This window comes from Corvus brachyrhynchos, unplaced genomic scaffold (assembly GCF_000691975.1).
Source record: "Corvus brachyrhynchos isolate BGI_N302 unplaced genomic scaffold, ASM69197v1 scaffold255, whole genome shotgun sequence".
NCBI lineage: Eukaryota > Metazoa > Chordata > Aves > Passeriformes > Corvidae > Corvus > Corvus brachyrhynchos.
In genome coordinates, this window is record NW_008238358.1 from 9,480,524 (window position 1) to 9,496,473 (window position 15,950).

Consider the following 15,950-nt stretch of genomic DNA (forward strand, 5'->3'; position numbering starts at 1 on the left):
CTTTGTAGCTGTGCCTGATAATGTTTACTGAAGATGAAATGCAAACACAGTATTCATAGTTCTTCCTTAAGTCTTCATGCATTCATCCTAGTATCCTATCCCTTAGTTGGACTAGAATATCAGACTGTGTTTCAAAGTGTTTTTAATGCTGATGTTTCAGTGTACTTCCAAAAAAGCTAACTACCTTTTTACCCACATTAATGTAAGATGTGGAAGCAGGAGACAGAGAAGCTGCCGTAGCAGAAGAGCTGACCAGTGCTTGTGGCTTAAAAGCAATATTTTATACCTTATGCACTGTAGGTAAATCATTCATAGTTGTGCTTGGCCAGTTGTGCAACATCTTATCTGAAGGAGAAAAATTACCTTCTGACTCCCACAGAGTATCATTTTCTGCCCAAATGCTTGAGAAAGCTCTACTGCTATTTGCTTAAAGAAATAATTTTTTTCTTTCAATCTTCTACTTTACTCTGTTAGAATTAAGTATTTTCTGGAGTGCCCAGCAGTTGAAGGGTGCACATTTACCTGGCCTTGGATCTGGCACTGTCAGTGCATTCTGTGTAATTGCCGCGCTTTATCTTGTTTATGAAAATGTTGTTTGCTTTTATCTACCAAGGGTGGCATCCAGGAATGCTACATTTATGCTTGAAACACCAAAAAGACTTAGAAATGCTAAAGATGAGAGTACACTTTATTGTAAGCATGACAGCAGTGAGTTAAAAAACTTCTTCATCTTTAGCCCTCTGTAGAGGCATGCTGCTCTAGCTATAGGAAAGGCTGTGCAGGGGTAGGGAGCCGTGATGTTCCAGCTGTGCTCCTGTAACTCGGATATTTGCAGCTGAGATAGCTAGTCCTCTCAGCTATTCTGTGCTGTAGGAAAACCAGTCATGATTGCTGTCCAGGCACCATGACTGACTGCTATGGACTGATCACATAACATCTTTTTTTTTAGCATCATTCTTCACATGAATTACTAACTTCAGCCATGAAGCCATGCAGTAGATTGCAGAACTCTGTTATCTCACATAATAAATTAGGTTTAGTAAACCAAGCCTTAAAATAACTGTCTCGTTTGAAACTCAGTTGCAGGTTTTCAGGTCATATTTTTTTACAAATTAACCTGAAAACACTTCTGGCATGAGTAATGTCAAGAATGATGTACATTTCCCTTGCTATGGGCTAAATCTTCCATCCTGCCAACTGTGCATGTGAGGGATGTGTATGCAGATGGAAAGGAGAAATGCCTTGCACCCACAGCTCCCAGCCTGGTATCTGTGTGCACTGCAAAGGCTTGGTGCTCGGAGAGGGGGCACATGCTCTCATGGAGCATCCCAGGGTTTTTGTCTCTTCATCTCCCCTCTGCTAGGTGCAGGGTATAGATACAGATGCTTCCATCATCCTCAACATCTTTGAAGTGATGCAAATCTGGAGTGTAACTAAGCTGTCTTCTGTCTTTTTTTCTTCCAGCTGATGGTTTTGCTCTGAATGCATCAGTCCAGAGAAATCTGTGGAGGAGAATGAAAGCGGGGTCTTGTGCACATCTGAATCTGCTGTCCCCAAGAGGCCTTTGGGTCCACAGAGCCAAAACAGCACATTCACGGTAAGCCCTGGATTACAGAGTTTTATTTTACAAAAGAAACAAACACAAAGCATTTTAGATAGTGTTAGACACAGAGTGACATTAAAAAGCTGTCCACCTGCAGTCTAGTTAACACAGTGTCATACCATTAAGCTTGTTGTTAAGAATATTTAAAAGCCTGAAGGACTCAGCACTTCTGCTTCCTCACATAGGAAAGCACTGAAAAATGGCAACATGTTTTGTTTAGTATGAAGCCAAAACTCCTTAATTCTAATATCAAAGGACCAGAAACCCTGTTCAGTGAAAGAGTTGTTCATTTTGATGTACTGCCTGTGCAGAATATATTTGCTCAGGCTATCAACAAGGTAATCTCTTTGGGTTTTGGGTTGCATTTTATTAAGACCTGAATCAAGACCATTAACTTACTTTACTCAGGCCAGCATGGACAACTGCCTTCATAATTGTACTGGTGGATAAAACATAATGAGACTTGGAGCAGTGTGAGTGTTTAAGAAAAAAGTGTTTATGTCCCATTAAACGCAGCCATTGTTGATAAAATTGCAAATACAGAATCTGATTTCGTTTGCTTTAGGAATGTTTCTAGAAAAGCCAACTCAGTATGTCTCTTTCTAACCTAAAATTAGGACTGGAATGATAATACCATGATTTTCCTGTTATATAATAGTGACATAACAGTGTGACAGAAAGTGACATAGACACATAAAGCCCATTTTTTCCTAATCTACCAGAATGTGTTATGTCAACAACAACAAAAAAAAGTCTTTTAACTAAATTTCTGAAAAGAAATCTCCAAAATGCTGCCAGGATATAGCCATGGGAGAAAGACACAAGAAGGGACTAGAAGCTGTTTAAGGAGAATAATGAAAAGAAAAAGCATTGTGAACCTATAGAGGGTTAATGTATGCATATATATACATGTGGGTGGATTTTCAGACTTCATAGCAGAAATTGGTTTATTTTTGTGAAATAAATTTTGTGCAAATGCATGTGATACTTATAAGCAAAAAAAAGACAGTAAGAAAACTCAAATATTTGAGAAAATTCAAGATCAAAAAAAGAGTAAGGAAACTGGTAAAATTTAACAAATTTAGCTGAATGGACAGGATAATGGTTCAATGCTGACAAATGTAACATAAGAAGGAATAATTTGAGCCATCCAAATACATCATTATTGTCACTCAAGGGGAGACCTGTGCCTTCTACTAGATGGTTCAATGAAAGTCTCTGCTCTGTGTAGAGTAAGGGTCAAAGAAGCAAACAAACTGTTAGGACACAAAAGAATTGGGAGAGAAGTAATGCCCAAAATCTTATAATGTCATTAAATAAATCAGTGGTATGCCCTGACCTGGAATACTATATTCAGTTGTGGTTATCCTGCCTTGAAAAGAATGTATCATAAATAGATGAAGTATAGAGATGGGCAATGTAATTGATTAAAAGCATGAAAAGCCCTTCATTTCAGACAAATCAAAAAGTTTAATTTTTTTTTAAATGAGAGTGAAGATGACCTAGATAGGCCACTAATAATAATGGATACACTATATATAGAAGAGGTTATTTATTTAGGAAGAAAACAAGTTAAGAACTGCAAGAGTAATTATTGCAATACATAATTTTTCTCTGGAACTCAGTGCAACTTGGTGGCCAAGACTTCAGCTGAATGCAGACTTCAGTCAGATATTTATTTAAATAAACATATCACCTATGCTGCAGTCCACAGGATATAAGAGTTTTTTTGAGTTACAGACTACCCCAAGGGTGAACATTAACCAAATTGTCAAGAGAGTTAAGAAGAAACCTTTCCTAGGGGCAGGTTATTTCATAAATGCTTACTGCAGGGTTTCTGACTCCCCTCCCTGAAGCACATCTAGTACAGGCCACTGTCAGAGAGCATATCTGAGGAGATGGACCACTGCTCTGATCCAGTGTGTCAATTCCTATGTTGAATCAATGATACAGAGATGAAAGGTTCGATATCCTATTATCAGTCTCTTGAACCATCAAATTCTCCTCCTCTTCCCCATTCAGCTATTGATTAAATTAAATGCAGCAAGGTAAATGGGGACAGGAAAGAAATTCCTTATCTTAGCAGAGCTCTTTGTCTATGTGCTTTAGTCTGCATTATAAGGAGATGGTAACCCCAAGCTACTGAGCAATCTGTATACTAGATTTTTTCACAGCAGCCTTTCCACACAAGGATCCCACTATTTGGTTATTATTTTTAAGGACATTTAAATTTTTATGATTTTTAGATATATAAGTATACATTTTCTGCTCATTACATGCTGCAGTTCTGGAGCAAAAAAGAGGTACAAAGAGTCTGTGAAGGACAAACCCCCACCATTCATCTGTATACTTGTGCCATGCTGACTGCTGTATGTTTTGGAAAGATTCTCTGTAGATTCACCAATCTAAAGAAATAATGAGCTTAAAGCAGTGGAACCTCTGAAAACAGTTGGCAGTTAGATAATGATGGATATGCTGCAGAATCCAGAGATCTTGGTGGTGGAGGATGAATGATGCATATAATGAAAAGAAAGCTGAAGCCGATCACCTTCCCTGTTAGTATAAACACGTAAAATGCAATTCACTGTGATGATGGTGGTGGTGCATTGCATAATAAATTATGTGTCTGGATCATAAAGGCAATATTTCATGATAGAAAAGTTTAATAGAAAATGTATGTAAATGAGTGTAACTTGCCAAATGATGCTTTTTGACTCGAGTGTAAGAGGAGAAAATAATTTCTTCTCCAGCACATTTGCAAGTTGAGCTGAAAAATATCTGTGAGTTCCACTTTCCAATTTCACTCACATTTTCAGACATAGAGGGATAATAGATTAGTTAAGAGCTGTGCTTTATTGCTGTAAAACTGCTCAACATTGTGCAAAATTTTTGAAAGTGCTATGAGTGAAAGTTAGTGGTGAGGAAAACATGGTGGGAATTGCTGATTAATAGAAGAGAAGGACCCAGCCAAATCCTGTTCCAAAATTTCCAGGGCTTTGCATGGGCTCAAAATTAACCTGGGGGGCTATAAATGAAGATTGTCCTAGCAGAGAAGATTTAATTAGCATAGAGCTCCAGTGGGGGAAGAAAACCCAGGCAAATAAATAAACAGATAAAATGCTGGACGGTAACATACTGGAGAGAGACAGGAATGCTCTTGTGTTTCCCACAGTCCACAGAGGTGTTATATGAGAGGTGCAGCCAGGCTTTAACAACACCCTCAGGCATGTGGTGGGACTCTTATGGTTGTCCTGTGCAGGACCAGGAGCAGGACTTCTATAATCCTTGTTGGGTCTCCCAGCTCATGGTAGGACTCTTCTTAAGGACCTCCTCTTCTTAAGATGAATATGAGAGTTTTGGGACATGTTCAGACAGGAATGTCTTTATTTACCTAGGTTTAACTACTAAAAAAATAGGGAGTGGAATATTCTGGTGTGAGTACGGGGTTGAGTTGGGGTTTTTTTTCCATGGTGTTGGCCACTCTTTGAGTGAATTTGTAGGATTTGGGTTTTTTTAATAATTTGAGTGAAATACACTTTATAATATATATATATACATAAAAATATATATATATGCACCAAAAAAACTTACCTGTGAGGCACTTTTAACAAAAAAATATTTTAATATTCCAGCAAAAATTGTGATTTACTATAAAAAAGTAAAATTCAATGAAATTTTCCAAAATAAATTCTAAGTAAAATTTACACATCATAGACAGCTGAAATACTGATTAAAAGCACCAAATTGACATTTTGAAACATAGCAGCTTAAATCATTGTTTTGTTTTGACATTTTGATGCAAAATGTAGATATTTTTGTGTGACATTTCCAAAGAAAGTTGGGATTTTTTTGGTAACTGTCCTGCAGAAATGTTTTATGATTCAACAAGCAAATGTCAAACTTGTAGAATTCCCATGCAACATAAATTCCACTGGCTGATCAGCTCTTATTCATGCCCTTTGAAGAAGAGCCTATCACCATAATAGAAATCTGTATTTCCACACAAAAAGTTTCAGTTCAAATTTGAATTCTAGCAGTCTCACATAATTATCCTTTTTGGCAAATTCTGTTGAGAAACAGTGGGTGTAATATTTTGTCACTTAGAGTTTTTTTGAGGCAACAGCAAATCAGAGGGAAAAAGCATAAAAATCATATTTCAAGAGTGATCTAGGAAATTATTTCATTAGCTGAAACTGGAAGTAATTGTCTTTATTTAGTCAAACACTACACTGCCCCCACCTAGACACAAGGTGAATAAATACTCACAAAAGGATTTTATCTTTGTCTCAGCCGTGCATCATTCATTTCTGGCTAGTGGGTAGGTGTCCCAGATGTGGAAGGTGTATAAGGCTCTCTTGGCTGATGCCAGTCTTGTTACTAGATGCCAAAGCTGATGCACTGGTTTTCCAGAACTGCACATTAAAACCCCCACCCCCCCCGCCCCATTTTTGCAGAAAGGATGGGTTGCCCATCTGTAAATCTTCCTAGGTAGATTTGGGTAGTAAAGCAACCTATACCTTTAAGGACGTGAACAGAGCAGAACATGCTGCTTGATACTGAGATCTTCCAGGACTGGACCAGGAGTTAGAATTTGGTTCTAGTAATGACAAGGACCCATGAGAAACCAGACTCTGAATCCTCAGCCATCAGCAATTGGTGGCCTGAGAAGGAATTTGATTGTCTAAACTGAATCACTCTGGCACAGATTTCTGGGTTTCATTCATTTCTTCTGTACAGTTACCTAAATTCACATAAATGAATGGAAAAATAAAAAAAAGTCTTAGTATGAATGTTTATTTGTCAAAGAGAAGCAAAATTAAGCCATTTTCTCCAGTTTTATTTTCAGATATTATCACCAGAGCTTGATTTCTATTTTTTTCTTTTTTGTATCTAGATCCACAATATGTTTATTACAAAAAAAAAAAAAAAAAACCCAACATGAGACAACAACAACTAGAAATCCCCTAATAACATGAAAAGCAGTACAGCTGTGCTCTGCTGAAATGGTTAATAGGAAAAGGAAAAAAAGAAAATTAGACCCTTTATTCTAGAGAGCATGCATTTATGCAAAGAGGATGTTTAGCTGGGGGTGAAGAGATGAGAACTTGGCTAGTTATGAACTTGTAGAATAATCATGGGAAAAATGATGAAGTGTTCATAGTGATATAGTAATGACATACATAAAGCAAATGTGTTATGATTAGATCAAATTGCAAAGAGGAATGAGTAAATGTTGAGAACAATGCTGTGTTCAATGTGTAAACAACACATCTCTCTCCTTAGCTGGGGTTGTTATAAGCAAGCAAGAGTTAAAAATACAAGAGCAATTTTTAGAGGCAACCTCATGACTGGCAATCAGTGCTAATAAGATTCTTTTCCTCTTGCAAGATTCACAGAAAGCCCTCAATCCATGCCGAGCACATTCAAAGGCAAGGGACTAAGCGCTCCCCTTACAGGTTCATTATCATTCGCAGGTTATCCCAAGCCAAGTGAATCAGGAAAGCAAATGAATTAGTGAGAATTAAGGAGCCTCTGCGGTCTGAACCCTCTCCAAATCTCAGCTAAGATGAAAGGTAGACGCTGATGTCTTGTGTCCCAGGGTTTTCAGAATTGGAGCCCCAGTGCCAAGCTGCTTCCTCCAGAGCCTTGCAGAAATGTGCAGGCAGTTAATGTTGCCTAACGTCTCCTGACCGTGGGTTCAGCCATGTGGGAAAAGTTTTACGAGGCTGCAGAAACCAAACCCCCTTTTACTCACAATTAATTACAGGAGAGTTGTTATAGCACCTCGCTGTCAATGAGTCCAGTGAAAGAGCACTTTCCTCTCATCTCACTCAGCAATAATCAAAGATACTCGGGTAATGTCTCAGTGCGTAATAATATCAAACGGGGTAGTTAAAAGACAGCTCTAAAGCACATTGAACCACTAACAGTACTGTTTCATTGGAAACAACACCTTAAATGATAGGATTTGTACCTGACAAGAATTGGGATCTCCAGTGTTTACCTTCCCTATTTTCATCTGTCTGAAATGATGCAGCACCTGACAATCTTTTAATCATTTACTTGTTTTTAGTTGTTGTGATGCAATGATATTCTGAGGGAAGCTATGGCCTTAAAGTACCTTATGCGTTGGAAAGATTTGAAAGGAAAGCAGTTTGTTTTCATTAAATACTTGTTACTGCTAATTATATTTGATCATTATAAATAATAAAGTTTAATTAAAGAAGCATGTCACCTAGAAAAAAAAATTGTTTTCCAAAGGATAACAGTATGTCTTTGCACTTGCAAGTAGGGGATGGAAATACCAAGTGACAAATGTGCAGATATATTTGTTTGTGGGTCTGTGTGTGTTTGCACATGTGAATAAACAAAACAGTATTGGTTTTGGGAGACTAGAGGTTTGGTAGAAAAAAGAAATCTATTCAAAAGAATTTTTCCAATTCTGATAATGAAATTATATTTAAAGAGCTATATTGTATCATATCAGATGTTATCTTCATGTGTGTTTCAAATTATTTAACGTAAGTAATTATCTACAATAAAATAACATTTGGCAAATGACATTTACCAGTATTTCCACAGCCTAGGTTTGTATCAATGTTCTCATCAGATATATTTCTCTGCCATGATTTTTAATGTCATCTGTTTCATGAATGTGAAGAGTTCAGTATGAAATTACATGTTTGTCATAATAAATGTATGGGTTTAATTTTATTTTTTTTGCAAATGATATTTTTTCAAGGTTAGTTTCAAGGAAATTAATAGAAAATTAAGGCTAATAACTCAGCATGTAACTGAAGTCTTGAATTCATGTACCAATGTACATAATTGTTCCTTTAAACAATCATGCTGGAAAATTTTCTAGTTTTTACTTCCCCTCTTCATATAATTCCTGACTCATGACCTCCTATCTACCAGTCAGGCTTGATGTGCATGACTGTATCTCATTTATAATAATCATGATCTTTACAGAGTGATCGATTAAAATATTATGGTTCTTTTAAAATCAGAATGCATATCAAACGAAGCCTCACTTATAAAATAGAGAAAAAGCCCAGGCTTTTGCAGTCTCCTCACTGTCAATAAGATGTTGTAAAAATCTCTTAATATTCAAAGACAGTTAATCATCAAAGAAGCAAATATGTTAATATGGTTTTATCACAATTGAAAATGTTGTTAGTGGTTCTATGGATTACACTGTTCTATATACACTACATTTAACACAGTTAAAAAAATGAGTCCCTCCCTGTCCTGAAATTTTTGGGTTTTCTTGAAAATCACTCCCTCTAAAAAAATATGTAGTTTAAATAAAAAGATAATATAATTAAAAGAATTGTTTTGTTTTTGGTACGCACTCTAGTTCATATAAAAAGTATTTTAGAAACTGCAGAATATTTTAATCCCGTCCTTTTTTTTAACATAAAATTGCTGAATGGGAAAAAACACCATCATTATTTAAACTGGGGTTGAAAATATCTAGAGGCTTCAACAGTGGAAAATTTCTTTCCCTTCTACTTATAATTAAATTTTTTCTTTTTTTTTTTTGGTGGGGAGGGAGGCAGGGGGAAGGAGCAGGAGGACAGTGTTAGTAATCCCGGCCACTATATTGCTTGCAAAGAAAATGCTCTAAGACTTAAAGGAAAGATAAAGGTGAACTACAGGATAGTGTTAAAATTCAACAAATCTCATTCTTAATTCTTTAACACTGCAATGTTGTTAATTTCCTAGTATCTTTTTTATTTTCAAGAAGCCTTGTGCATTTGTGCATGGAATTTGTACATTTTTCTGTTTTTTAAATTAGATGAAAGAAACATTTCAAATGATATAATTCTACCTACTCTCTTCCCAACTCTGTATCATGAGAGGATTTTATTAATTGTATTTTTAATACTGCTCTTGTTTTTAATCAGTTTCCTCGAGGTTAGCTTATGTATTACTTTTAATAAATTCTATTTATGTTATCCAGAGAATTAAAGATAGCAGATGCAGGTAAAATCCTTTTGAAAAAGGCTTGAGCATAGAACAGAAGAAAAAACCCCCAAACCAAACCAGAAAACAATTAGAACAATCTCCCAGCCAGTATCAGCCTAGAAAGAAGCGAAGCACACACAATACCCTCAAGTGTGTGCGTGTGTGGGTGGGAAGAGCTTCATAATACCAATATTATTTAAAATGGTGTGGATCTGCGGCAGCCTGCAGCAACAGCAGCTTCAGCCAGTGCTGCGCCAGCGAGGCAGCGGGCCCTGCCCTTGTGCTGGCCACAAATGACCAGTGAAATCCCAGAGGCCCTCTTGAATTTCTGCATTCTCATTTCATCAGCTGCAAAATATCTGTCACTCACGTCCCACACTGGGCAAAGTGACACCTGCCAGTCTCAAGAACAAGGACAAATTAATGTTCCTCCACCAACTGTGTCTCAGAAATGAGTGGCGAGCGGCAGTGCAAGCAATCAACAGCTTGAGTACATTGTTAAAGTTTGCAATGCATTGCTGGGGGTTCCTTTCAGACAAGGTAATTTGCAGCAGCTGTTGTCGGTTTGTGCTGTTATTGAACATGTGTTCTGCTGATTTCCCTCCTAATGAATCTTTTAAAAATATTTGCAAAATACGTGCAAAATTGCATTGCTGAGGTTTCATGAAGCTGCAAAACAAGGTGGCTGGTTTTAAACAATGCTTGGGAGAGACAGTGCAGCAGCTGCCAGACAAACATGTAAGCTAGGCACTCACCTTATCCACTCCATCTTCCTAGAAATCACTCAGAAATATTTTGGATACTAGGTATAAAATCTTCAAAAAACCCAAAACAACAAAAAACATTTCTGATGTCTGTCATCATGTCACATCATGTTATGCGATATTATATCTGCTTGTGATGAGATGCAACATGACAGGATGTAATGCAATGTAACATATAAAAAAATGTAAATAATCCACTTTTGGGGATTAGATATCTGCTGTCAATTCCTATAGCAGGAACCTGAACTGAATTTATTGAGGCGGATGGGAGCTCAGCGAACACCAGACTGTGCAGTGGTGTTTGCAAACCAGCACACATCACAATTCACTGCCTCTCCCAATTACTTTTGGATAGTTTGGCTCTTACATGACTGTATTACAATGTTAAATAGAAGTTCTTGTGGTGAACAGTCTTGTGACTCAATAATTTCGTTAATTATCACTGCCTACAGCAATCACTCTGATGATGACTTGCCATGAGTTTGTACATTTTAAAAAATACTTGTTGGAAATAGCTGTAGTGTTTTTCATAGTAAAACACACAGGGTGAACAGAAAATTGTGTAGTACCCATGACATAACTGGGGGGTAAAAACAGTGGTTTGGGCCAAATAAGAGGCTGCTCAGGACAGTGTAGCCTGCTGAGGTCTCCCTGGGGCTGGAGACCTTCCTTCCTTTGGTGGCATAGCTGTATCTCTCAGTTAGTTACTGATCAAAAAGCACCTACATTTTAGGATAGGACAGGCTCCACACCCTTGTATCACAGTCACAGTTCACCAGTGCTTTCTGCCAGCTCTGGAGGAGTGGGCTTGGGCACAGCTCTGAGCAGGCTGTGCCCACAGGTGCCTCAGGAGCCAGAGGGCTGTGACATGGAGAGTGGGCATTTGAAATATTGGTGAATGTAGCCTGAATGCTCCGGGGTATTCTGTAACAGTGGGGAGTTGGCTTTTGAAGTATCACATAGGTTACTGATGATTTGGGGAAATGAAAAGATCTAGATTTGCCTTCACATAGCCAAGGATAGGGAAAAGGGTTTATCACCAGCAGTGGGAGGAATGCAGAGGGGAGTACCCCAGTCCCCTGACCTTCTCCCAGCAGAGCCCAGGTCTCCCTTTGCTTCTGCCCCTGAGTTCCTACTGACTCACTGTGGCAGCTGATTCCAGCCCAAAATTCACCTATTTGTGTGTCCGGAGCCTGGGAAAAAAAATCCATGCCATTGTATTTCACCAGTAATTAAGTGCTAATGGATGTTTTAGAACTTGTTTTTAATTTTCTTTCAACAGAAGACAAAATGCCACATTGTCTGAAGCTTTGTCTGCCCCACAGGCACTCTGCAAAAATATCTCCTTACAGCCACAAGGGCTTCATCCCCAGTATGTTTGACTGTGTTGGGAGTTCGAGCACAGGTGAGTGGACAACATTTCAAGTACTAGGTTTATTCAGTGTTCTCTAAGCAGGGTTAGATAATATGATATTTACAAAGCCCCATTCTCTGTATCCTCGAAGGTTTGCCCACTTTGGTAACATTGATGCCATTGAACCTGTATTAGCAGCAGTGAGGGGCGGCTGTAAATTTTGCCTCGTGTAGACAAGGCTTACAAGGTAAGCAGGCAGACCCCCAGCTGCAACTGCTTGCCTGGGAATGGAACCTTTTATTTGCTGTCATAGTGATGACTTTTAATTGTCCCAATAAACAAGCTTTTAAAAAGCTTCTAAAATGTTCTCTAATAACACACTTTGGTCTTTAGCCATAGAAATGCAGAAATAATTAGAAGTGCCATTGTGTACAGTGCCTTCTGGACTGGGCTGAAGGTGAAGGAGAAAGTATCATGCTATCCTTGTCAGCTGCAAGGGTAATTACTGCTGGCTGAAATTACTCAACATTTGTTTATAAGCTCCCCAGAGCATGCTGTAAATAGATTGTCTGTTATAGTCCAATCACATTAAAACGCTGCTCCTTGCAAACTGCTACCTCCTGTTTTCTGTAAGCTAGACAGAGAAAGCCTGCTGCTCACTTATTGAGCACCAAGCACTGAAGAGCTATGTTTAATATGATTGTTTTCATTAGCTCTTCTCCGTCTGATATTACATTTATAGTTTGCTGGGCTTGAAGACTGGCGTGTTGCATTGCTTTCATTTGCTGTAGTAAGAGTGAATAGCTTTATTTCTGGAGGCTGTATGCAACAGTTGATGGGAATTTTGGAACAGCAAAAGTGGGGGAATATCTACAGACAACTTGGGCAATGGTGTTTTTCTAGTTGCCTTCTAAATGCTCTGCACCAGTTCCAGCAGTGGTTGCGTTGCCTAAATTGTCCTTTGAAGGACAAGAAGTATTTTCATAAAAGGTTAGAAAGAATGTATTTTCCTTAGCACTGAATTTCACACTACAGCATTGTCCTGTCCATTATGACCCGAGTTGTATGAAATAGTGATGCAGCCACAGCCTGTCTGTTTGATTTGCTCTCAGCATGATTTACCACATCATATCACAGCAGTTCAGGTATTTCCAATAAATATGGGGACAAATTCATCGCTGACATATGCAGAGAGAATTCCAGTGCTGTCGATAGAGTTGCATTTGCTCCCACCAAGGTGAATCTGCCCACTAAACTCAAGATTTAGGGGAAACAAATAGAATTTTGCAAAAAAACCCCTAAACCCCAAAACAAAACAACCCAACACATAAAAACAAAATCCAGACACCTGCCATCTCCACATATTATAAAAAATACAAAAAATAAAGGCAGTACATATCCGATACTGGGTATCAGAGGCAGAAATTTGAAACCCCTGTTTCATGAGTAATTCATGAGAACACACACAAAGGGTATTTCAACAGTACTCATTTTTATTTACCACTGATTATTCCCCCAGATCAGTACTGATTATATATAGAGCAAAGTGTGGACTCATGTCACATTTATTTGAAAAGGTTAGTATCAACAAGCTGCCTTGCATATCTCCTTAGCTGGAAAAAAAGTCTAGATATTGCTGAATTTAACCTGATTTTCTTAGGCACTGCACTGGTGTAAATCCTCATGGAGGACATTGCAGCTATGACAACTTACACCAGCACCTGAGCTCCCCTGGAAATAACACAACAAAGCAGCTATGTTAGTGACCAGTGGAGAATTATTAAAGGAACACAGATAATGGGAAGAAAATAAATGACCTGGATAGAAGAGCTACTATGCAATGAAGTGCAGGTAAATCACTATACTGGACACCTTCCAGCCTCATGTCCTAGGTGCCTTTCTCCCTAATTTTAACATCTGCCTTATGCTTCTGTTCTCTGCAAACCAGTCAGAAAGGGAAAAGAATTGAAGTTTGGATATTCACATTTGTTTCTAACTGGCATCATTGCCTGTGGAAAACTGTCCTTCTGGGAAAGATGCTGGAGTGCTAGAAGTGATGATTCAATTGCCCATTAAGATAATTCCTGGAAGTACTACTTTCTTGAGGCTGTATTTCCAGGAATGGCAATCACGGCGTCACTGCTCTGTCAGTGCGTTAGGTATCTCCAGAAGCAGACACAGCAGGTGAATATTTCCAGTTACTACAAGTAATACACCACAGGTTAGATCTCGTGGTTATCTTTATTTGCAAAAGCTGACTAGTGCAGCATATTGCAATCTTTTGATGATGAACTATACCAATTGTTTTGCAATAAGCAGAAGCTTCTTTGCAATCCAGGTAACATTTTTTTATGTTCCTATTCCTGCTTTTTCGTGCTATTAGAGAAGCAGTGAATCTTTAAAGAGAAACTTCCTACAGCTAAAAAAGACATTAAGGGGGAAAAAAGCTGGGAGCCATAGTGACAGGTACAACTAAGGCTGTATCCTTCGGTTCCCTGGAAACCAGTCAAACACTATCTCATCTTGCAATGGTTGTGTCTGATCCTCTGCTTCAGACATCTTCCTAATAATGGCAACTACAGAGGTGACTCTCTGCAAATAAGGGCTTACAGCAACTGGACATCCATCATATATCTCCAGAGCAACATTAGACCACCCTAATGGGTACTCCCGTCTTCATTATGATATTAATTCTCTAAATTTCCAAAGTGATTTCATTTGTAAAATGACAAAGGCTGGCTGCTCAGGAGACAAAGTGTTTTCATCCCCCTCCTGCATGCTTACAAAGGCTTGCTCTCTTTAGTCTTTGGGGGAAAAGAAATTTGATAGCATTAGATCTCTTGTGATACACAAGGCTGCCTAACAGCTACACCACCTGCCAGCACCGCATGCCTGCCCATCCAGCCTGAAGATTCTAAAGCAATGGTTGATGAGTAGAACATAGAAGTTGGGGGAGGCAGCGGGGGGCTGGTAGAAACTATGCAGGGAGAAAATAGAAGCTGTATAAAATACTCAGTGTGAAAGTGAGGCAGGATTGAGGGTAAGGGTGAGGTCAGAGCCAAGGCTGGAAACTGAATCAATCTGACCAAGGTTGGTTTGGTTAGATTAGGTAAAAGCATGATTTTCTCCCTGGTGTATCAGAGCCTTTGCTGTGGCCACAAATTCACTGACATCCAACCAAAGCAAGCTTTTCACAAAGAGACAATTCTTTGCATAGCTCCTGATCTTCAAACTCTTGAGGATTAAATAAAATAGAGACGGAATTTAAAAAGGAAATCAGTAAACCCGTGACGTCACTAAATGTTTTTCCCCAAATAGTGACTAACTAAAGTGCCTGACTGAATAATAGTGAGGAATTAGGAAGCTCTTTTAAGGGCAGTGACAGTTGTAACCTGGCTGGTGAATAAATTTGAAAGCAAAACAGGACAGTATTTAATGCACTGAAAAGTATACAAGACACCAATCTCACTAGGCTTTATTCTGCTTTAAGAAACAATCTTTTAATTTGTTTGGTTCTGGATTTCCTTTCATTTACACTTGTTCTGTCCTGTTGCCATTTGCCATCGAGCTTGCAGGCAGCAGTGTGCAAGGAGACTTGCACCAAGGAGTCCAGTTCCTCTTCCCAGCAAAGACCACCTTCAGCAAGCAGCTGATTTTAGTTGCTCCTCTTACGATTGCGTTCCCTGTGTCCATGCTACACTGCTGGATTTCTATTGCACCAGCTACTTCTACACTCCCTTTAGGGATGAATCTCAGTAAGCAGGGCCAGCACTTGGTACTGGTATAGCTGCATGGCCCCCAGTCTTAGGGCATCCTGTATCCCAGGTGTCCTTCAGACAGCAAGAAGATAGCAAAGAGCCTGTGGGGGACTGCAGCCCAAAGCCACATCCCCACGTGTCTCACGCACTCCCTTCCCAGGCATGTGGGGCAGCTCTTGGGGTGACTGTGCTGGGTGGTGTGACACTCAGAGTGGCATGTGGCTCTGCATCCCACCACTGCCTTTCAGCAAGCATTTACTGCAAATGGAAATTTTCATTAAATTTTATAAACATGTAAAAGTGTTTCCATCTCACAAATTTGGAAACATCACTGTAAAATCTTGTTTAAAACTAAATTAATTAGCAACATTAAATATGTTGAAGAGGATGACTCTTTTACCCCAGAGGAAGCCTTCATGTTTAGTGTAGAGTTAAGCTCCTTTTTTTCCAATTCTCTCTTTCTTTCTGACCCTATAAATCTTGCATTCTTTGCTGAACAG

At 38.7% G+C, this 15,950-nt stretch overlaps 1 long non-coding RNA gene across 1 annotated transcript in view; it reads left to right on the top strand.

Moving 5' to 3' along the window:
• LOC108447056 overlaps positions 1–15,950 on the top strand; it is a 20,978-nt gene that overhangs the window by 779 nt on the left and 4,249 nt on the right. Inside the window, exons 2-4 of the long non-coding RNA XR_001862444.1 lie at positions 1,465–1,597; positions 11,621–11,743; positions 13,353–13,543. This is a non-coding gene — a long non-coding RNA (uncharacterized LOC108447056). The remainder of the gene's footprint in view (positions 1–1,464; positions 1,598–11,620; positions 11,744–13,352; positions 13,544–15,950) is intronic.